General features: G+C 35.6%; 1 protein-coding gene across 6 annotated transcripts in view; it reads right to left on the bottom strand.

The window, feature by feature from the left end:
• Tab2 (TAK1-associated binding protein 2) overlaps window positions 1-24,577 on the bottom strand; it is a 264,341-nt gene extending 239,764 nt beyond the window's left edge. For 3 of the 6 annotated variants that reach the window (XM_081729035.1, XM_081729036.1, XM_081729037.1), the window contains exon 1: window positions 24,359-24,574. The gene's annotated coding sequence lies outside the window, so the exon portion shown is untranslated. Of the gene's footprint in view, window positions 1-24,358 lie in introns of all 6 variants that reach the window. The other 3 variants (XM_081729033.1, XM_081729030.1, XM_081729034.1) reach the window with 2 other exon arrangements.
• Window positions 24,578-25,513: the final 936 nt, after the last annotated feature.

Below are 25,513 nucleotides of genomic sequence, written 5' to 3'. Positions count from 1 at the left end.
GGTATACGGACAAAATCTCGCGGCCGAAAGATCGCCGGCCAAAACCTCGCGGGACAAATTCTCGCCGGGCCAAAACCTCGCGTGGCCAAAACCTCGCCGGCCAAAACCTCGCGGGACAAAATCTCGCCGGGCCAAAACCTCGCGTGGCCAAAACCTCGCCGCCCAAAACCTCGCGGGACAAAATCTCGCCGGGAATGAAACTTTTCTTTAAAATTTACCCAATGTGTTTCCTAATATGCAATTCCACATTACAAATAATAATAATAATAATAATAATAATAATAATAATAATAATAATAATAATAATAATAATAATAATAATATACAAAACATCGTGTGCTTGGGCTTTCTCGGGTTATTCCCGTTTCCTCCCACTTTCTTTATTCGATCATTTCCTTCATCCTGGTCATCTACGTCTCCTTTAACCTATAGGACATAATCAAGGGACGTCGTAAAAACTCATAGGCCCCTATATTGTTTCATATTTTCATAAATATTATTAGATTTTTGTTAAAATTTTAAGTTTTTGGATGTTCCAAAGTTCACGAAACGAACCTCGTTAGTTGTCATTACTTTCCTTATGCAGACTTTCTTTCCCTATAACCAGTTTAAAAATATCCTGTCGCCCTACCTTCACATTGAAATCCTCTAATACAGAAATAGAATTTTCATATGGTATCGCGGGACTTGGTCAAATACCCGTGATACTTCTTCTGAAACAGCGTCTTTTATACCGTCATCCTTATCATCTGTTGGAACATTTACATTTTGTTCAGGCGAGATTTTGGGTATGGCGATATTTTGGGGCGCGAGGTTTTGGCCCGGCGAGATTTTGGCCCGCGAGGTTTTGGCCCCGCGAGGTTTTGGGCGGCGAGGTTTTGGCCAGGCGGGGTTTTGGCCTGGCGAGATTTTGTCCCGCGAGGTTTTGGGCGGCGAGGTTTTGGCCAGGCGAGGTTTTGGTCCGCGAGGTTGTCGCCGCGAGGTTTTGTACCCAAACCTGAGACATTAACCTACAAACTACGGTAGTGCATTGAAATTTCACTGTTCTCCTACCGGAGAAATCGAATCCGGGACCCTAGCGCACTAGCCACTAGGATGGCATGACGTCATCCGTCCCCCTACCTTTTCAGATCCACTTTTACCCCTGATTACATGTGATGTATAAGAAAAAGAAACATACAGGTCAATCCAGACAACAAATTATATATACATAATCCCAATGTTCCTCAAACCATACTGCAAAAGCTCCAGCTGTATGAATGAGAATATTATAATCCTGTAATATGGTAATATTACCCGGGAGCACCTGGATCATAGAATCCACATGGTCCCCTATAAGGTGGTATAGTCACGGCGAGTAACCCGATCTATAAGCATCAGCACAAGACCCACTGATAACCACGGTATCGACCGCCCACATCACCATAATATTCACGGTTGGACGGAGTGATTGCGGATCGCAAGTTTCTTCGGGTGTTCGTTACACACACAGTCCGTAGTTTGAAATGAGGCAAACCATGATTCATCCGACCATATCACAGGTTTCCAGTCATCCGAGGCCCACGTTGCATGTTCGCGAGACCACTGGCATCGTACCCAAGCGTTAACCCCCTTAGCAATTTTGACCTTTAACCTGATCCCGTATGTCTATGCCATGTAACTCGTGCCGGACTGTGATTACCAGGGCCCGGATTTTGTTGACCTAAAATTTTTTTAAAAAGTGACCTATAAAATGACACTAAAATTCCTGTAAAATGACCCTAAAATTCACAAAGTTGACCTTAAAACTTGCAGTTGTTTAAACGTTTATTTCATTAAAACATTGACATTTTTTGAATATCTATTGGATTTGAATTACCTTTTCTCACTTATTTTAAAAAGTTTTGTTTCAGTTAGTTGCAATCCATTGATCATTTGTGTCTTTGGTTTAAAAAAAGCAATAATATTAAAATTAAACTTTGACTAATTTAGTAAACAGCTAAGCATTTCATATTTTAATTACATATATATATATATATATATATATATATATATATATATATATATATGCCTATGTCCACTTAAGCATCATATAAACATTTTATAAGCTGTGGTACAACAAACTAATTCAGGAACTTTGTAATCGTCAGAAAATTTAGCTCATACCTTATTCAGCATTGCAGTAGATAACTGTAAACATTGTTACGATTTTATTGAATTAGCAGCCTTAATTATATACGGAGCAGCATCTGTTACAAAAACAACATGGTCATGTTGGACACCTTCAGGCCAAAGTAGAAATATCGATTTATCGAAAAGTCTACATATTGTAAAATGGTTGACAGATTCCAACACTTCACCAGTTAGCAAAAATATTTTGCTAGGTTTGTCGGCTTTCATTGCCCCAACAATAATATTAACTATATAGCGTTCCTTCACATCACTAGTCTGTCTATAGAAACAAAAATTTTCTGAGTCCAAAGTTCCTCTTTTATTTTATTGTGTCCTCGTTACACTTTGGCAAGTAATTTTTCCTAAGATTCGTTTCGTCTGGAATGGAACGACCTGTATGGCGTTCCAGGAAATCCTGCAATTTGACATTGTTGAGTTTCCAAAGAGGAATATTTGAAGACACAAAAACTTCACACAACTCTTTTGAAAACTGAGGATTTGCCTTTACTATTCGAAGCACTCTCCACAAGTAACAACTGCGAATACTTGGTTTAATGTTTGTTTTCAACTGCGCATAAATGTTTTTCGCTTCTGATATGCGTTTGCACAGTGTATCTTTTTCTATACTGCCACTTTTACTTCACATACCTTACAAAACAATATTGTACCGTCAGTACTAAAACATCCTCACCAAATTCAGAAACAATTTGTCTTAAATGAGAAGCTCTAGATGGTTTAGGCCTCGGCATTCTACATACTGAAAGCATCAATTCACTCTCGAGTTGAAACTAGGAAGCACACTTAGAGAATAAAAGTTCGCAAGTGTAGATTGTATACACCATAATAATAGATAAAAATCATGTTTAAAATCTTTGTACGTCTTCTAATCTATTTTTAGTTATCCACGTAGTCATATCCTTTGTGGTAAACAACCTACAACCATCTGCTTTGGCCACTTACGAACCTCCAGCCCTCGTCAATCAGCTACAGCTTAGTGTTCATTAACTTGTTAGGAATGCAGTTTTTCCACCCCAATAATCCGGAAGCAGGAAAAAAGATAATTTAACTTCGTGTTTTTAAATCCGTAAACAGTTTTCATTTTAAGATTTCCTTATGTAGAATAAAAAGAATAAAAAGACCATAAGTGACCTAAAAGTTACCTTAAAATATTAAAAATTGACCTGAAACTTCAAAACGGCAAAAAGTGACCAAAAGTTGACCCTAAAAAAATATATTTTTAGAACCAAGAGTTGATGGATAATGTTTTTATTTGAACTTGCCTTGTTCTATGCGTAACAGAAAAAAGTTGACTTGTCAACAAGATCCGGGCCCTGGTGATTACCAACATACGCAATGGGAAACGTTACTTGCGTTCCTCCGTCACTTGCATCGCAGTTGCACGACGGTTCTGAATGACAATCCGTGCTAATGCTTAGCGGGGCCTGTCATTGACGATTTACTTCCTTCCTACTTCCCCTCTTCGTTGAGATTTTGCTCGTCATCACTTTGGATACTGTCCTTCGCGTCACATCCAACACACTTGCACTTTCGACACGCTCGCAAAAAGTTGTAAAGGGTCGGAAAAAGACGAAATTTTGATGGGGAAAAGCGATCTTTTACTGTTTTCTCAAGGTCAAGAAAAAACGGGAAAAGAATGGGGGGAAAGAAAACTGTTAGTTTTTAATTTATTTTTTAAGTAGTTCTTTGTTACACAGTCACAATTTTAGAAGCAAATTTTGTATAGTACCTGTTCTTTTTGTAAGGAGCTGTATATCTACACTCATTACTGCCAGGGACGGAATTCACTTTTAGCCCCCATCCCTCTTCGAACAAACACTCACGCCAACACATTGTTCTTGCACACAAAGATACGTTTATTCATTTACTAAGGGCTTAAGTATTTAAATTATTTAGCTTAAATATTTCCTCTCAAATGAAAATTAAGTATTACTTTTTGTTTGTTTGTTTTTTTGCTAATGCACAATTAGAGGTATATTTACAACTTAGAATGTTTTAACAGAATTGAAAGATTTTTATGGCTCTTACAGATGAACTACAATATACGTAAAAATCATTCAATTTCGTTTACACTCGAAAGTTATATCAAGCAGTAACATTTAAAAGAAGAAAATAAAAACTAGATCAATTTTCATTGAATGAACAACACACCACAATTACTTAGTTTTAGAAGTGTCATATTTTGATAAAAACAAACAACAAAAAAAATCCTAAACTCCCACTTCTCGTTAAACAGCCTTAAACTCTTATGCTCACTTTTAAAAAATGCTATAACTATTATATACAAGGCTTTTAGACTACGACCTCTTAAAAGGAAGTGTGTGGTCAGGTTTCTTTGAAGAAGCTTGTACACGATATTCTTTGCATTTAGCTGACAAGGGAACATCTTATATTGATAGTAGCGTTGCCCTATCAATGTGCAATCAATAGAGGAGTGAAGAAATATGAGAAATCCAAAGTTTTACGGGCCGACACCCAAAAACACAGGAAATACAGAGGAAAGAAGAATCTAGAATCATGGGAAGATAGCAATGCAAAAGATACACTGACACAGAAAGAACTTCAACATGATTAAAGTAATCAAAATGACATTTACACAACAGTATTAGCCAAACATTGTACCCGCAGACATGCTCAATAACATCATATGTAATGCAGTGTTGCCAACTGAGCACAAAATGAAGTTTTGTTAAATGGCATACAACAAAATTATAACATCTAGAAAATCTAATTATGAGTGAAGTCACGTGTTGCCAACGTTTGAAGATTGGTGTATATGAATTCCTACATGAATGTCGGATGTAGAAGAGTACATACAGTGCTAACACACTTCGGAGCGCTTTACAGCAACACTGAAAAATTGACTACCAATAATGTGTGAGGTGATACAATATTACGTGCATCAGAAAAGTGAGCCTCCTATGTCAATCCAAGAGCACGTATCATTATAGTTGTGTGTGTTGTGTTTGATACTATTCTGATTTTGCACTTGGGCAAACCTGCTTCGACACTGTGCTTCGTCCCTTATTTTCGTACTTCAGTGATTATCTTCTTGTTTGTAATCTCATATTTTGGTTTTAACTAGTTTGAATCGTGTACTGTATGTTCTCTTCTACATCCGAGATTCATAAAGGAATTCATATAGAACTATCTTCAAACGTTGGCAACACTGTACATCATGACTTCACAGGTATGATTCTACTCATAATTAGATTTTCTAGATGTTATAATTTATGTTCCGTGCAATTTAACAAAACTTCATTTTGTGCTGTTGGCAACACTGCATTATATATGATGTTATTGAGCATGTCTGTAGGTACCATGTTTTGTTGACTATGCTGTTGTGTAAATGTCATTTTAATTTCTTTAATCATTTTGAAATTCTTTCTGTGTCAGTGTATTTTTTGCATTGCTATCTTCCCATGATTCTAGATTCTTCTTTCCTCTGTATCTCCTGTGTTTCTGGATGTCGGCCCGTAAAACTTCGGATTTCTCATTTTTCTTCACTCCTCTATCGATTGCACATTCTTTGATTGGGTAACGCTATTATCAATATAAGATGTTCCCTTGTGAGAAACACAAATTTACAAAATATGACCCTTTCCCTTCTACTAGGTAGAGCTAGGTGAAAAACTATGTTCCGTTTGGTATGCCTCTGGTCACACTAAAAGTTATACGTTGAAATTATTATTAACATATTTTCAGTAACAGGAAATAATTTCGCTTTCCAGTTATTATTATTTGAATAACTAGTAATTAGTTTCCCGATTGCAGTGGAAATTCGAGCTATATTGATTTTAGTAAATCTTTGTTCTAAGGATACTCTGCATTTTACATAAAATTTAACAATTTTGCTCCATGTATTTTCCCTAATTTTTGTTCTTAATAGCAATTGGATTTATTTATTTATTTACTGGCGAAAATTTGACTAACTCCAAGTTTGATGGCAAATTCATCGGTAACCGTATATTTGCACAGGAAAGTATTTTACATGTTTACTACACAAGTTAACAGCTATCTCCATCCTAAGTTTAATCCAAATCGAGTAAGTTTCTGTAGAGCGCGTCAAGCTGCATATTATCCTTACGATTGGCTTTTTGAAAGAGGAATCAAATGAACTAGACTGCTACAATTATAATTCAGAAAGGTTTGAAAAATACACAATATTTGTCATATAGAGTGTGGTAAATGATGAAAAGACGAGGATTTTGATTTAAGGGGAAAAATATGTGCGTTCCCCAATTATTTTCACATGTAGTCCCAATTATAAACTAACTAACAGAATGTCTCGTCTTTGATTTAGAAGGAATAAGGTTTTTGAAATTTGTGGACAGTATTTGAAACTATGTAACTAGGTACAAATCTTTTGAATTTCAAAATAGTTGTTCATACAAAAGGAGTTACTTAAACTCTCCCCATTTCATCCTTTAGAGGCAACCTTTCGTACCGTTATCCTAGGCTACATGGGGAATACTTTACATATAAATCAAAACTATATGTCTAATAGTTTGAGAGATTTGAAGTACAGCAACAGAACTATCAAGAACCCTTCCCCCCCCCCCTTAAGAGGTTCTCTCTCATAAAATCACCGTCTTACCTACAACTTAGGGCACGAAGATATAATTTCTTCAAAATTTTAAAGTTCTGCTCCTACTAGTCTCGCAGATTTGGAGAACGCGAGAAAAACTTTTTCTCTCTTTAGGAGTGGAATCTCACAAATTTCAACCTCATGCAATCTCGCAACATGGAGAGAGATTACATCTACAAAATTTCAAGGTTCTACTTTTAACAGTACAGGGAGTCCATAAAGTCCTGCAGGAAAGTAAAACTGTACAACTTGGAAACCGTTACGTTTAACCCTAGGAAGTCCAAGAATTTTTTGTCTCAAGTAGGTCCAAGGGGGGCTCCTCGAACCCACAGTATAACATACTATAACTCACATAACGCCATCTAACAAGAAGTGAATATAGAATAACCATTCAGCACTTATTCGTGGCTGATATGCTGTTTCCCAACATAAGAACACAATCCTTGTTAAATACAAACGAAAAAAATCTAACTTCAGGAAATATACTTGTAGAAAATATGTCACATGGAAGTCCAAGGAGGGGGTTCTATGAGCCCACTACTTTGAAATTACTTTTAACTTACAAGTTACTAAATAAAGATGTGCATTAATGATGTGGATTTATCAAAGAAGTAATAATAGACAATAAATAAAATTCTCAATATTTTAATCAAAACTTACGTTTTTTTTTTCAACAAATACAAAGGAGTGGGTTCGTGAAGCCCCCCTTCCCCTTGGACTTCTTAGGGTTAAGTGTTTAATTTTTTGGGGTTGGAAGAAAGGAAGTTTAAAGTTTTGTTCTGGCCACAATGCTCGATGACGTTTGCGCTGGTAATCACGTAACTTAAGATGGCGTAAAGAAAAGGCACAATGTGTTTTGTGGTTTGCGGAATTAAAATCTTGCGTTTCAGTGCGGAGAAAGTTCCAAACAACGTATGGGAAAACACCCCCAGCAGAAACAAGTATCAAGAGGTGGCACGAGAAGTTCAAAGAAACGGGAAGTGTGTCAGATTTACCACACAGTGGAAGGCGAGGAACGGGTGACGATGTGATTCACACGTTGCAGGACAGCGTAGCCAGGAGTCCAATGAACTCGCTTTAACGTAGTCATTGGAACTGGGAATACCTAAGTCAATGTTACACAAGATTGTACGCAAGAATTTAAAGGTCCGGCCCTATAAGTTAAAATTTGTACACGAGCTGATAGAAGAAGACTGTGACATAAGAATGGAATTGTCAGTCAATGCTTACCCGCTTACAAGATGATGGTGACCTTCTGTCTCGATTTCTGTTTTCAGATGAAGCCACATTTTATGTCGAAAAAGTGAACAGGCACAACTGCCGAATTTGGGGGGTGGGGTGGAAAATCCAAGTAAATTCGAGGAACACAAGCGAGGTAGTCCCAAAGTCAATGTGTGGTGTGCTGTTTCAATGAACCACATTATCGGCCCTTTTTTCTTCGAGGAAGAGACGGTAAATAGTAACAATTATCTGAACATGCTACAGACATTCCTTTTGCCAGAGCTTACTAGGTTAGGCATCCTTAATGAGGTCCACATGCAACAGGATGTGGCACCGCCGCACTATGCCTTTCAAGTTTGACAGTTTCTTAACGAAGAATCTAAGAAGAGATGGATTGGCAAAAGAGGACCCACACCTTGGCCTGCAAGATCATCAGATTTGTCGCCTTGTGATTACTGGTTGTGGGGTCACGTGAAGACTAAGGTGTATTCTCAGAAGCAGCTAATCTGCACGATCTCAAGAACAAAATAACTTATATGATTTTGAACGTTCCAGACGAGCACCGCCAACACGCAATTCTTGGTTTACCAAAAAGACTGCAAGAGTGTTTGGACGTGAATGGTGCACAATTGGAGGTTTGGCGATGAACCTTAACTAGCTGAAACAAAACTTTGAACCTTTCTGTAAGTACACCAAAAAGTATTTGTTAATACATTAAGTAGTTTCCAAGTTATATAGTTTTACTTTCCTGCAGGACTGTATGGAATCCCTGTATTACAGATCTAGCAATGAGTGAATGAGTTTGTAGAGTTAACCTTATAAATATAAGTTGAATCAAGATCATCCATTCTTCATCTAAATCCATTACTATTAGCTGGAAGCATTGCATTCATCATAGTTATCGAATTTCAAGCAGGAAATACTAAAGTTCATTGAAGGCAATGTATACTGGAGAAAGGATATAAAAACAAAACTTTTTTTTTAATTCCCATCTTTCTGGAGAATACAGAAGTAGTAGCTTTTTCCGGCGGTTCACAATTTCCGGAAATTTTGCAACACTAAATTTGCACCACAACTGAACGCCAACAATTTGTCCTCTTTGGAAAACAGAAAGGTCGCCTGTTTTACACTATCACTGTTTGCTCACTAATTGCACACTGTCGTTCTACTGTTCCTCACGTAGTATAGAGATTTCCCTAACACACATGCACCAACAGCCCGGCGCTGTAATCGCCGCCTGACCGTTGCTAACCCAGATATCTTATATGTTTCCCATTAAATTGGTAGTATTTGAATATACGGATATTCAGTGATCTGATATTTGAGTAAAAATAATTTTGAAAATACAAATGAACAATTTATTACCAAATGGGCTAGAAATATATCAATTCACCTTTAAGCAGTGATTACTACTAAGACTTGAATTCTTTAGAATAAGCGAAAACAGGTAATTCAATTAAGGGCGTGCAAAGATGCACGTGCACCCCCCTTCGTTGTAAATATACTACACTATCTAAAATGAGAAGCTAGAAGTGAAAAGAGCATTAGCACGGATTCCGAAACTTTCTGCCATCATGTTTCCGTTTGGGATTTAAAAGAAAGCAGAGCTTTGAAAAAGCAATAGTTTAAGTTGATTTTCTGAAGATTGAAGGAAAAGGAGTCACCAAGCAAAATAATATAACATTTGTCAAATGGGAAAGAAAACAGAAGGCAGAAGACGAGGACATTTTTGTCCTGCATTCCACTTGCGACCCTCTTTAAAATACTTTTCTTCCTTCTATGCATCACTGTTGTCAGGGGTAAAGAACATTGTCACATGCCACTTTAAAGAGTTTCAGTATGATTGGTTATTTTGGTAGTTATAGGAGCACCCCCTCAGACAATCCTGGATTCGGCCCTATATTATATATATATATATATATATTCTCCGTTTAGTAAACACACAAAACATTTAATACATTTCATGTTCTCCGCATAGTCCTTCAGCTTTCTACCTGGACCCAAAATGGCTCGAACTGATTGTAAGAATCTGCTGCTCTTAAAATTTCCTGCAGTCTCGAAGACTGATTACGAGAGGTCAGTGCACCGGAGGCTGCAAGTTCTTTTGTATAAAATTTTATCTACCTTGACAAGTGAATAATAGTGAAACAACGGAAATGCCGGGTGTTTTCACACTGACTTCAACGTCAAGAAATAACCGCCAGTTGGAACAATTTCAGCCATTTTAACAAAACTGCAAAAAGTTCTACGGAAACCTTGGCGACATCAAGTATTCTTAGTCTGTTGGATTCAATATATTTCCGCTATGTAAACTACTTGTTGACATATTATATATATATATATATATATATATATATATATATATATATATATATATATATATATATATATATATATATATATATATATATATATATATATTTAAACCCCATTGTTATATACATAGTGGAGCCTCCTTGAATGGACACCTAAATAATATGGACTTTTTTTTTGTTCTGCTAAAATGCATATATTATTACGAGGTAGTCTTTTGCTTTCAAACGTTTTAGTAACCTCTTCATAATGAACATGAATTATTCTAAGTTCATACATACTTAACGTAAGAAATATGTACTATAATTTGATTTTCTAGAAACAAAAAAAAAAAAAAATCTTCAACACAGTAGACAGAAAACATCTTCTCCCCATACTTTGTGAACCACCACCACACAATTTGCAGGCTGAACTTTAAGTCTATAATACATTGCTTTGTCAAGAGAGTTCTAGAAAACCTTCAATGAGTAAGAACAACTTAGGAGGTCCAGTAATATGGCCAAGAATCTTATGCAGAACGTCTTCCTCTTCCTGGCAAATTAACTTGTTTTCTTTGTACCTGAGGTTGTTTCTTTCTTTGCATCTTGCAAGATAAAGGTACAAACGGTACACATACTTCCTACAGTAATTATACATCATCGGGGTCCATTACTCTGAGACTTTGCCGTGTATTTAAATAAAATTGTATTGCACTGAAATGTGGGGATATTTCCTAGCCCAGCCACTCCAGTTCCTGGTCCGTACAGACCAAGCAGTATGACGATCGACAAAGAATGTGGTAATAAGCAAACAAGAATATCGATAATTTTGTGCTGAGATGTTCGAACAAAGCTGTTCAACAAGGCTCATGTAAAATGATCTGACCCGAGAAGTACGAATACAATGAAGAAATGGGGCAGGAAACTTTTACTATCACACGTATGCTTTGAACATGGTGTAAAATAGTCACTTCAAATTGCACGCTCTGTGACGTTACAGTTTGCTGCTCTTCTGATCAGTAAACCATGCAGAGAGGGAAAGGAGAAGCCTGATGTTGATAAAAAGCACTGGTAACAGACAAACAAGTGCATTGGTAACGTAGTCGGCGGTTTTGCGGGTATACTACTCGTGAATACATGACTATGTGCACATTGCCAACACTTGCTTACTCCATTCTCTTACCTGACCCTCCCCTCCTTTTCACGCCCATTTCTCGCTGCCATTTCTCTGACTGTAAAACCGTGCTCTATGACATCATCAGCCAGTTGGAAATAACTGATGCAAAAGAAAGAAATTTGATATATTTCGCTTTATATATATATAAGCAAACCAACAATAATTGGAAGTTGAAGCCTAGGCCTTTTTAAAGACCCAGCTAAAATTTATATCTCCGCCAGAAAGAACATTTCAACACTTATTTTTCCGTTAGGGCCTGTATTTTGAAGCAAATTAGGACCTGCGTAGAATATGTCATTTCTCGACTTGGTTGAGATAGAAAGCGGTGTGGTTATCAGTATCTTCGTATGTCGCATTTTTTAAAAATTACATCGAATCATTGGATGACACAAGGCAGGTAAAAAATTTTTGGTTTAAATGTAGGAGTGTGTAATTTGTTTGCACCTACTCCATACACAAAGAAAGAGATCGTGGTGACATCTACTAATCAACTATATAAATAAATACGCAAGCAAAATTAATCTTCACTCAAAAATAATAATGTTTCCAAAGTAAATACATTTTCCTTCCCGTTTTGTACGATCTACGAGTAATTTGAGAGAATCTTCAAATTAAGTTTCTCCTGGTAAGAAACTTACATGTACTGAATGTGTCGTTGGGAGGAGAATATGTGCCACTTTTAAGAGTATGAATTCCTGTTACGACTGTGTGTATAACCATTATAAGACAAAGCACTAGACAATACACAAAGAATCTGTTCCAACAGAATAAAAAAGTATCAATCATTATTGGCAATGAACGCATATATATCTGTGGCATAAGAATTAGTTTTTTCTGTATTCTCTCGAATACTACACATGTGAATTTTACCCTGAAGCACCTCGTAGTTTTAAAAAATCGATAGTGGAGTCACTATTGAAGTCAAAGTGGATAGATGGCGAGACTGTTACACGTTATAATTTTACAATAAATGTAGTGTTTTGCCCAGCGAGCAGTTTAAATCAGATTTAAGACTGTTAACAGCAAAGCTTGTACAATGGAAAATATTATCTCACTCTGTTCAGTTGATATGACTTTTGATATGTGCAGTTGATCAGACTATACTTCTTATGGTAGAGCACTTACCCCTTGTGTGTGGGATCTCTTGTTTGATCTCCCGTCAAGTAAGTTTGTGATGGACAACATCGTATACGTGGGTGTTCCTCAGGATGCTTCCGTTTTCTTCCACATTCTCATTCCACCAATTCTTCCATCATCATTCACTTGTCTTAATCATCCGTCTTCCACATAATCGTGGGATATTAAGCATTTCACTTCATACGTCTTATGTTTAGACAATATTACTCTTAAACCAAGTTAATACTAAATTCCAAATCTTAATTAACCACAGTTTGTGCTAGTGTCTTAGTGAAAAGCCTAATGAGGGTATAATTAAGCATCAGTTTAATTTTTAATAGGTAGCGTAGTTACCATGTAGCATCAATTTTTATATTTACAAAAAAAATCTTGAAAATTACGCATGAGTAATTACACTTGGTTTAGCTCAATGAGGTCTATCAGTTGATGTATGTATCATCTTTCCTTAAATACTAATAATATTGTAGAACTTCCGAAAGGACATTTTTTAAAGTAACGTCATGCCTTCTAAGTTTAATTAAGACTTAACTACAACCACTATTATGCTAGTCTTTTCCTGTTCTTTGGAAAAAAAAGACTTGAACCAGCCAATGCATCGAAGAAACTTGGCACATGCATGAAGGAAAATTTCAGTTTACAACAAGGATTTGTTTGTCTCGTTCCAGTAATTTTCACTCACATACTTCTTACGATATCCGAAACCAACCTCTCAGCTTTTTTCATCTTATGCGGCGTGTCTATCCGCATAAAAACACCAAAAATATAGTCAGCATCCTCCACTGTCAATGGTCTTTGCTCAGCGCTGGGTTTTCCTGACAACGGGCGCCATCGTCTTTGACTTTGATGAAAACAGCCAAGTTCCACCACGAGTCTTCCCACAACTCTAAGAATTTTATCCCGACTGAACACACATGGATTTCAGCCAAACAACCTTCCTTATTTTAAAAAAAGACTTTTTCAATAACAAAAATCCATCACAACACACCAAATAACGGAGGCATCATTATAACCAGTGGTGGAGTGATTTTTTTTTCTTTCGTAAAATTATATGCTAGTGGCAATCTTTGAAAGTTTAATTCTAAAACTTAAAAACTGACTCAGCGAACATCCATAACGAAATGAACAATACTTCTAGGATAAGTAATTACGCAGACTTTCTCGCTTCCTGTTGATAGTGCTTTTACAGTTTTATTCCGAACGATTCCAACACAATATATTTATTTGAAATCGTTCTATTTTTACACAATACCAGTACATCTAGAATAATGTTGGAAAAACTCAAGAACCTACAGACTGGCGAATTTTCTACTACACCACCAACAATAAGATTTTTATTTGCCGATAAAATCTGCACTTAAGAGGTAAAAGGTGGGTGTCATTTTTTAATTTTTTTTTAATTGTCTACACGTAATTTTACCCTTCTTTCTAGTTGTAAGCCTGACGTCCTAAACCTCATAGTTATGTAGATTACGAGTTATAAAAGATTGGATATCCTTATTTTATTTATGTGGCAATCGACCTTATGCCTCTATACTAAAATACGCATTCAGTTAAGAAAAGACATGTAAGATGCGATGAAACTATAAATTCTGCGTTCTTATAATAACAATAAATTATAAGTAAATTATACTATTCTCAGACACTGGACAATGTTAAGTTGTTCAATTTCTGCGACTCTGACATATCCATTTGACTGGGCTTGTCCAATCGTGACAGATGTTGCTAACTGACATCCATATTATAATAAAATTATTTCACAAAATTTAACTTTCTACAAGAGCAGGCCGAGATCGTATCACTCCGGACTGAATCGAGCCGGAGGAATGATTCATTAACTGACACCAATAACAAACTAACATGAACATTAGTTCTTGCCTCCATCTATACATAAATAGCCATGTGTGCGTGTTATGTGCATGAAGAAACCTTAAAATTCACAGCCAGACAACTTCACGGGAAAAATTTATGAGAATGCCCTACGTCAACACACCACTTTCATTCATTCATTATTGAAATGCACCTGATTGGATGACAAGTTGCTCCGAGTGTAATTGGTTTGGCAATTGCAGCGTCGCTTGAGTTTATTTTTGTCCTCCCGACCTCTCAATGAAGTCGACCCTCTTTCACATTCAGTAAAATAAAAAATAATAATAAAAAAATGTAATTGCGTAGCTTGCTGTTTTGAAGTATAAGAATGTTGTGCGCAAAATATCTAAGATTAGATCGTTGTTAACCTTTGTAGAATGTCATACCGTTTCATATTTTTGGTAAAAGTAACCAACGCGCCATCACCATCTCAAACTTATCTGGAACTGCACCAAAGGAGTATACGCATGGACAAGTTCCAACGACTAATCCTCTTCTCGAAACGAACTGTGAATATTCATTCGTTATCATAGGCAAAGTGAGACACAACAGCAGAAGATAACTTATGTTTTATTCAACTGCTCCTCGTATTGTTTCTTCTTTCACGTAAAATGTGTGTAGTAAGGAATTACGGATAACTGAGAGACCACGACAAGTCATGACTCTAGCCAATTCACTATCTTTGCTGCTTTCCGCACCCATATCAAAGCAACAAAAATTTACCCCCCCCCCCAAAAAAAAATCGCAGTCTTAAAAAAATTAGAGAGAGAACAGGTGTTTCGTTCGCTCCATGGGCGTGCTACGTTTGGCTGAGATTCCTGAGATAAAATGGCTGCCATCACACATCATCATCACTTAACCCATTCTTAATGCCACAACATGCAAGCATTGCTTTCTCTCTCGTATCACACCTCTCTCTCTCTCTCTCTCTCTCTCTCTTTACGTATATTCGAGATAATTCTTTTAATGTTATCTTTCTATTGAGTGCATTGTTAAATCGTATATTTTCCTTCGAAGACTTCAGTGCTCCATAGGAAAATTTCAGATGACATTTCTCTGATGACTTGAAAATTATGGTACGCAAAAACTCACGTAGATAAATAAGTTCAATTCACATGACCGAAACTAGAATGATATTTCAAACCGTGAATATCTAACTGTAGATAACTGAGGTATCAATTTCATACCCCTTTGCAGAGCCAAGATTATATGACAATGAATCTATGGCTTTTCATGTGATCCAAACCATAGTACTCCAATTAAAAATCAACTACTAAAGGCGATAACAATAACTTATCAGCCACAAGAGGTCCCGGTTTAATTAACTACAAAACGCAAGCTTGCAGGTAGAGTTAAACTAAAACAACTAACAACAAATGAATGTAGGCTTGGACATGAGCCAACGCTGTGTGCGTGGGATTCCTCCAAATTTAAGTTTCCATATTATTAAAAGTTTTTCATGCTCAAAAATGAGAGAAAATAGCTCATCTGATGTTATCCATATACAAAGGACATATTCTCACAGGATTTATTATTCTTGCCTCTTCCGTTGTATTCGTAGCAGATGTCTCATTTCTTCAGGAAATGATAAATAGAGACCAGTACTTAAGAGAGTCAGTTGAAGCAGGAAAAAAAATCTACGAAATGTTATATTCGAGGCATATAAATCAACATTTCTATCAAATAGCATTAAAGATGTTGATAAGTACTGGTGTTCATTGTTCACTGTACATTTTGGAAATAATCTGAGTAAGATAATTTGGTAATTTCATTAATCCCTCACGGAATTTATAGAAAACAAATTCAATCAGTACATTAAATGTACGGTCATTTAATGGACATATGTACATATTGTCATAGAAATTGAGGCACGTAATTCGTGAATCATATTCCCAGGAACAATCGTCTATCACACTGTTTCCTAATCTTGGTTTGCAGACCTGCCACCAAAGATTGGAAGGGAATTCACGGGACATCTTTTTCTAAATTAAATTTTATATTATCATATTATTTACATTTTGGATATCTGCAACGTACATTACCTAGGTTTTACCCGATTGAGAAGAACAGAATATGAGTATCGCTCCACAGTGTGAAATTTACGGAAGTCTCCCAAAGTATGTGAATTCAATACCCAAACTTGAAGAAGTAGATGTGTAACTACTGGTAGCGATGTTCCTAGGACGCTGGATCTATATTAAAAAGCCATTACTCGCTGTCACTTACTGTTTTTTTTTTTCTTTATGGAGATTAACATTAAAATCGTAAAGGTAATTGATGTCTACCACTCTGGTAAAAAGAAAAAAAGAGAGAGAATAAGCATAATCTTGGTACTGAATCTACATGAAAAATCTGCCTGTCGCTAACTATTTCCGTTTTATCCATTATGGGATCAATGTTGTAATCGAACAAACCTAGATTTTCATCACTTCCGGTTTTGACAGATAGACGAAACTCTAGACAAAACTCATTCTTGTGGCGCTTTAAAGTACATTTAACATGAGACCTGATTACATCATATGATCATATGGATAAGTACAGAATCTTTTTTTTGCATCATATCTTAAAATTTATCAGGGATACAATGATCCACCCTTATATTTGGAAATCGTAAAAAAAAACTAAAAATTGATGAATGTTTCCCACGACTTGTGTATATACACCATTACAAATTTCAGTGGTTGAACTTGTGTCTTATTAGTTAAAAGTTGCCAAAAATATAAACATAAGTAATACGTTTTACCACGTGGTCGATTGTCTTAACTTATCCTCTTGTTTTATTACATGGTATGATCATATGTCTGGATACAGGGATCAATTGTCTTTCGTAGGCGACAGTGTTATCATGAAGCACCTCAGTTAAATTTTTGCCATCCAGCTCTTAAATTTTGGAATTGTCAAAAACAAAAGTTGGTAAACAAGTCAAAGTATATAAAAGGTCTTAGGGCTTAGCTTCTTAGTGGCCATGTTAATGTGCACCTTCCAAAATGTTTAAGTTCTATCGTGATTTAGTTCCTAAGTTTTGGGAGGGGCTTTGAACCAAACAAAGAACTCGATATGAAAAAAATAATAATAATAAATTCAAACTAAAAATTTTACAACAGAAGCTTTCACAAAGGGATCAGAAAAACAAAAATTTCCCAAATGTCAAATTTTGGGGCTGGGTCAGTATACCCCTCCCCAAATTTAGGAGGGAGCATCGATGTACCTGTGTTTTATGACAGTGCATCGGCCATTCACTCGTCCATATAACGTAATAAACCTACATCAAAGAGGATAAAAAGGGTCAAAAACCTCAGAAATTTGAGTTTTTATTCACAGAAGGAAAGAAATGGACCACTCAAAATTTCAGAGGTGCATACCAGGGTCCTATAAACCCCTCCTCAAAATAGAAGGTTGGATAAACGTACCCATTACCAAAATTTAGAGGAACAAGTTCTATGTACCCCTGGATCAGAGACCATGGGTCCTACAATTTTCCATGGGTCAATGGGGCTCTCACACAAATTTTTTGCTGATCAAGCGGACATAATCCCAGGAACACTACTAACTTTGAGGTCCTCTGAGTTATTCAATATATATCCTATAGCAACCACTAGCAATTATCCATAAAATAAAGCTTACTGTTGGAAATGTAAAGCATTTTCTTTCAACTACAGTTAAAAAAAATAAAGTTTTGTAGCTGGTATACTGTTTCCACTTTTCCCCTCACTAACCTGAGATATTGCTTTTAACTCTTTATTTGGCAGTGTTGCTCTCGAAAAACATCGCATTCTATTGCGTTATCCGCACGAATTATAAATTCAGTGATCATTTAATTCGCATAACTGCTTTCATACAATATTCATATACATGATTTGCTAGTAGCTTCTTTAAATACTTCTAATCTTCGTCAAGAGGGGACAGTCAAATTTAGTATTGTAGAAGCTTTGTCTCTTACGTTCCGTGAAAGTATTTTTTTCTTTCTTTTAAATTTGTGGTTTCTTGCTCTGTAGGAAAATATTTCAACGAAACTGCTGCTAATTACTGAGAGTATTCTTATGATATTTTACCATAATAGGGTAATGCTGCTCAGTAGCTACACAGAAGACCTATTTTATGGCAATGTTGCTTTGGAATAAACAACCTGTATTTTGTAACCAAAGTACAAAAATACTTTAAAAATTACGATCAGGAAGACATGGTTACATCTATTAGTTTCAATGGAAGAAACAAAAATGTATTTTTAACATCAAGCGGTTTCATTACACAGCCATACTTCACATATTCTATTCGATATATTTAGTGTACCATTTTTCTTTTACTGTATACTGATGATTCTGACAGTTAATTCTTAGAACTCATTGCTGACTAAAATCAATGTAATGAGATACAATTAACTGTAAATTCCTGTAAGATTAGTACGCAACTTATCCCTCTTTCTATGTTTTAGTATATGATGCATGTTTATTTTTTGTGTCAAACGGGGAAGTTCAATTTTTCTCATATAAAATAAACAAATCTGAAAACTTTTCAGTTCCACTCAGTGGACAACTAAATCAGAAAAGTATCTCTTAACAATGTAAAGTATAACGGTTACCTAAGATAAAATTGTGGTGCTTTTTAAATAACGATCAGGTAAACTAAATAAATAAAGAAAGAAACAATATATAACACTCTTTATTCATTTTTACATGCACCACTTGGATAACCGCTATATTTTGAGAACTTCACTGCTCCCTTCAACTTCTTTGGAAAGATGAAAGAAAAAATAAAAGAGCAATACTTAAACTCCTGCAGCCATTTTCGAGTGATTACTTCACTTACTTGACTTCTGTAAATTCTTAATCGAAATTTACTGCATTGAGCAAGTTGTTTCGTTCTAATCTTGTCTAACCATCAAATTATGATACCTTCACCTTCAGCTTTCAGTTTCAACTCTTGCTCGACCATGGACTAAGAGAAGTGCACCCTTAGAAATATATAATGGTTCTTTAACAGAAAATTTCTGGAAGCTTTAAGAGTTTAGTCATACACAAAATGCCAAATCCGCTTCAAATTTTGTACTTACGATAGTCAAGCTACCGAGATCCAATATTGAAGTGTATATCTACTATTTTTGGTCTCCCTAGACGGATAAGGCCGAGATATATCATATTCTTAAGGACTATGAATCCATATCAGAAAACATTTCCCCTATCTTTTTATTGCTTTTGTTCCGATCCCTACAGAAAAACGGTCGGACAGTTATGAATATAGATATAGATATAAGACCTCGATACTTACGCTTTGGACAAAGAAACGTCGAGGAGAATCGGGATTTAATTATAAACAGCTTCATTCGAAAACGCAAACCGTTGTGATTTGAAATTTAAAAAGGTCCAATTTTTCAGATTTGTATAGCCTATAGGTAAGAGGAAATGAAGGGAACACTTTTAGTTGTATAAACGCGCGGAAAGAGTAATATCATAGTTTCTTTGTGTTTCGATACTGCTACGTTAATGAGCAAGTGATCACTAACATTTCAACAGCTTACAGCCAAATTTAGTGTCCTCTTTGAAAAAAAAAAAAAAAAAAAAAAAAAGAAGAAAAAAGACTACGTTGGAAGAATATTTGTAACGGTAAAGCTCTTCATACTACCTAGATATTGGAGGCAGTAAGATTGGTTGCCGAAATCATGTTAGGAATATATAGCAATCTTTTTAGGATTCCTAGGGCAGATTATAAGTGAGTGTTAGCTATAAATACCGGTAACATATTTTGGAAGTGTAAAATCCTGGATGAAAATTCACAGATTTTAGTTGGAAATTCGTTACATATATCTCAAATTACGTATAAGTTCATTTTTAGAACTAGTATAAAACAACTTACGATAGTGTCTTGTTTAAATATTTTAGTCTACTCACCAGTGTAGCTAATGGGATTACTACTATGCTACTAGTGCTGTGGGAGGTTTATGAAAAACTGGAAATAACGGAGCTGGAGAAAAGAAAACTTCAAGTATTCCTAGAAATACTGCTTTCCAGATAACCAGTTATATACGAATATTATTTTTCTCCGACGGACATCCTTCACCCCTTAGTGTCAAAATGAAAGAGATTCTAGAATACATTAGAATTCACAAATTAAGTAACTTGGGGAGGGAATATATATATATATATATATATATATATATATATATATATATATATATATATATATATATATATATATATATATATATATATATATATATATATATATATATATATTTTTTTTAATGCGAGAGTTATCACCGTGAAAAGGTCTCCATTCATTTCCTCTTTACATGTACTGGCGAACAATGCATACTCATTTGCATATATCACCCACTATTCTCAAGAGGATAGCTGTATATATATCTCTCTCAGTTTCGTACTTACATCGTAATTTCATCCTTGCACGTAAAATTTATGTTTTTGAGCTAATGCCAGACTTAAATGGAGAAGGTGCGGTTCGATTTCCGGTAAGAGCTCATGTGGTATATATACACTGGAGATCACTCATCCAACCAGCCTAAAAGCATGATTCTACATAAAATAATAACAAAGACTGGTGTACTTCCAACTTGCTTTGTATTAACTCTGACAGGATCAAAGACTTGATGCTTACCTACAATAACAAAAATTCGAATGCAGAACTTACAAATATTCCGTTCCTTTTTTGAGGTTTTTAATTGATAATTTGAACTGGGACGACCATATCCTTATAGTTGAATCTAGAGCCAGAAAGGAGTTTATTTAATACGTAGATTAAGATTGTGCGTAAGTTTAAAGGTACTTAAAACTGTTTACTATGCGCAAATTCATAGTCATTTAAGTTATGGCACGATACTTTAGGGTCATCTGTCCTGCATCAAAAGCCTATTGAAAATACAAAAGAAATGTGTAAGACTTATGCTTGGTCTCCCTATTCGTACACATTGTAGGTCAAGCTTTGTTAAAGTAGGAATTATGACAGTTCCTGCAATTTTTATATATCAATGTTTGCTTTATATCAAGGAAAACAATCATATTTACAATGAATTAGGGTATTCTCATACATATCAAACTAGTAACAGGAACCGTTTATCATTATTTAGAAGTGAATATAGTAAGACACAAAAAAAAAAAACTTTTACTATATGTGTCAAATTTTATAATTTTCTCCGCATATTTTTAAAGGAAACTTCTATTTCTGGCCTTTAAAAAGCAAGTTCAGAAATTACTTATTAACAATTGTATATATAGTGCTGACGAATTTTTCGAACTCAAAATTGAGTTAAAAAATTTTCGTCTGTTATACAGTGATCTTTGTTTATATTATGGTATGTCACATCTGATGTTCTCAGATGTTTCTGCAATAAAATTTATTATTATTATTATTAATAACAATATAATTTTACTACATACAATTAAGTTTCTTTTACAAGTCGAATTTATGTGGAACTGGAAGTTCTGACGATTGTAATTGTGTAAACAATTTTGTATGAATGACGTGACTTATACGAAAGTTTATTATTTTTTAAAGAAAACTAAAATAATAGATCAATCTCCCATGTCCGTCATAAGTTCAAGGAAGAGACTTCCTTAACGACTCACATTCTTGAACATTGTGAAAATGCTGTCGTGTTTTCATTGTGTAACATGCAGACGTAGTCACTCTATAGATTTTTTTTTACATCTGAACTCAGGTTGTTGAACTACATTAATTGATAACCATTCTGAGACAACAGCGTTCTCATCCCTTTCTTCTTCTCCAATTCCCCGGGCAGTGTTATCGCCGAGGGATGTCATTCCCTCATAGGCTATGTGTGACGGGCTAACACGACCACTGATGCCGAAAGCCTACAAATCTAATTCCTAATTCTAATCACAAAAGCGATAATAGGCAGTTCTTTTTAGCCGTTATCCTTAAAGATTGAAGTATCTGAGAGATGTCCAGGAAGTGTCCGAGAACAGCGTTACGGTACGAAGAAATTGATGTATGTCATGTTCAAATATTAAAGAACACTAAAACAGCAATTTGAATTACCTGACACGAGAAAGAATAAAACATTAGGGTTTCAAGGAATCCCAAATATTCGATCCCTAACATTCCTAGGTTATAAAAAAAGAATGTAATATTTGCTAGAGTGAGAGTTATTCACTTCAGATGCAGTATGTCAGAAATACGACGAGCATACAACATTAGTGTGTGGGCATATATTCCGAAGTTTATCGTCCGCCTAGTTTTTCGGTGAAAGCGAAATAATTGCTCTCGTTGTGCACCAAAGTATAATATTTAATTCAAATAGTATTGCCGAGCGAACGTTAGCGAGTGAAGGTGGGTTAGAATCCCTCAAAGCACGTTGTTTTCTGTCTTTATTACACCTAATGGGAAGGGAGACTTGTGTTCTAGAACCTTGCGATCATGTTGATTATGTTACCGTTACATTGACAAGTATAACCTTCTCCAAGTTTCTTTACAGTTATTTGCTTACTGCATTTTCTACATTCTATTTTTAGATTTATTAAGCCTTGATCTTCACTTACTTTTAATAGCTTTTCCTGATTATCATTAGCATGTTTACAAAACAAATGCTCATTACATTCCGATAATCTTACCATGAAGTAACCTTGAGTCAAATAGTTTCCTCCGCTTGCCAAGTAGTTCCATGTTTAGAACTGTTTATATAAGAAAATGAACACAACTTCCGCTCTCCTTATACATTATCAAGCACACAAACGAGTAAATTATTAATTTCTTCCCGGTAAATTTTCACAATTTTGATAGAAACTGAGGACTGACTTTGGAACTTAACCCAAGATGTGGAAAAAAGAAAGAAATTGAAACTGAAAAATTGCAGAGAAAAGAACAAAGGATTAGTGAAAATTCCAGTAGAAGGTACCTATTTTGTACGTAATTTACGTGCATACCCACCATCGCTGAAGCGCCTGCTGCCTACGGACCTACGAAATGCTTGAGCCCACCTGCTCCGCTCCCGCTCTGACTCCGTGAGATGTGCTTTCAAGTGATGAACTTAGCCCAAGTTTGCTCCAGCCCTTCTAAAGTGAATCTGCACACATTAATTATAAAGCAGGCGTCATTACTGATCGAGACGGATGATTAAAGTGATTATTTTAAAAATTGGTGGAATAGCAATGTGGGAGGAAATGCAAAAACTAAGAAACCTCTCAGAAACGATGCTGTTGAACACGAACTCACACGGCCTCGGATCGAACCTCTTGCACTACCAGAGAGCTATGGTGCTCCTTGTTAGAATTTGAATGTTTACCACTGTCAACAGTTTATAAATATTTACATGCTTACACTATACACATCTGCATAGTTATTTCTATATTGCTTTAGTTACAAGAATGTCAGCTGTATAGGTTTGTCTTTTTATTAAATAAATTCTAAATATTGCCTCTAATATTATCCAACTACACTAAAATGATCCACATATTCATTATCCAAGTAAAAAGCTTTTTAACTATTACAATACAAATGGTTTTGTGTTACTCATTAGCTAATTCGTAAGGTACAAATTGTGGTATTACACCGTTCAAATGTCTCCTTGAATATCAATAAATAACACGAAGAAAAATGTATGTATCTAAACTACTAAAACTCAAATGACGTATAAGATAATGACGTTCTTAATGACATTACTTATAGAATTTCTGCTACACGTCAGTCCAAAAACTGTGTACTTCGGTAATTTTTCTGTCAACACGAATCATCAATTAGCAATGAATTACTAAAACTGAACTTACATAACACACCTTCGATTAGTTTAGTCCATCTATATTTTGTACAAGGAAGGTTTATCTTTAGCACTATCGTAAGTGTTACGTAGACCTACCCATCGACTCGATGTAAACAAGCATCGCGCACTACTTGGTTACTAAGGGTAACTTTTACGAAATAAGAAATAGCTAAGATACTTACCTCATTTGTACACACGACACTTATGTTACACTACACTATTATAATTTTTTTATGTCTTCTTACTACACGAACACAACACACTTTAGAAACTTTTCAACTCATTTAGTATCATGAGATGTCGCATTCATACGTAATACGATCATGTGATAAACATCCCATAGACTAAGAAAGTTCCACAGACAAGCGCTGGAACTCAAACGGTCGTAATTGCTAGAGCTTACTACACTCTTCAGCAGTAGCCATTTTGAAAATAGTAAAAAGAAATTTATCAAGTAATTTCACTCTCTCAATAAAACTTTTAACTTGTGAACTGGAAGAGAAAAGCAGACCATCCTTAACGGTTTGCGTCAACGTAACAAGAACTTGGCAATTTAGTTTTGAAATAGTTGGCATATCGTTTATAATGTTTTTTTTTATTACTTTTTCGTAACAATGCTGTACATAGAATTTTGCGAAAACCGATTCGACCTGACCCGCTTAATATGGGCTAATATTCCGTACGGATTTGCATAAATCCAACAGAAAGCATTTTTCTTTATGATAAACGATACAGCACTTCGTAATTGTTGGTTGAAACTTTTGCGTTGCGTAGCGTTGCGGTCAGCAACATATTGAAGGTAGGATACATATTTACTATATAAATCTATATATTTGTAAAATTTACAGAACAAATTTGGATTAATATTTCAATACACCAATGTGTAATCAATTGTAATATGATGTGTTCTTATCTGTGAGATGCGTATCTATGGTGATATACGTTACTGAAAATCTAACGTGTTAAGCATGGATTCGCCAGAGTTGGCGTGGGTCAATGAAAACTTTACCCACGACCCACTGACCCACCCACCCGTGACCCACGACCCACCACCCACCGTGACCCACTCTGACCCTCACCCACCATGACCCACCATCCACGGTGACCCACCCTGACCCACCACCCACCGTAACCCACTCTGACCCACCGCCTACCATGAACCACTCTCATCCACTGGGACCTATTCTGACTCACCAAAATCCATCGTCATCAACTCTGAACACGATCCACGGCCTCTTTTGTACTGACTAGAGTTTACACTTGTAATAAAACAAGACTGTGAAATTGTCACTAATCGGAGTTAGAATTTCTAATCAATCGCTCAAGCAACACTCTGT

The sequence above is a fragment of the Thermobia domestica genome, chromosome 10 (genome assembly GCF_964235325.1).
Source record: "Thermobia domestica chromosome 10, izTheDome1.hap1.1, whole genome shotgun sequence".
Lineage (NCBI taxonomy): Eukaryota > Metazoa > Arthropoda > Insecta > Zygentoma > Lepismatidae > Thermobia > Thermobia domestica.
Note: the sequence above shows the minus strand (reverse complement) of the source record. Positions and strands in the feature narration are given on the sequence as shown.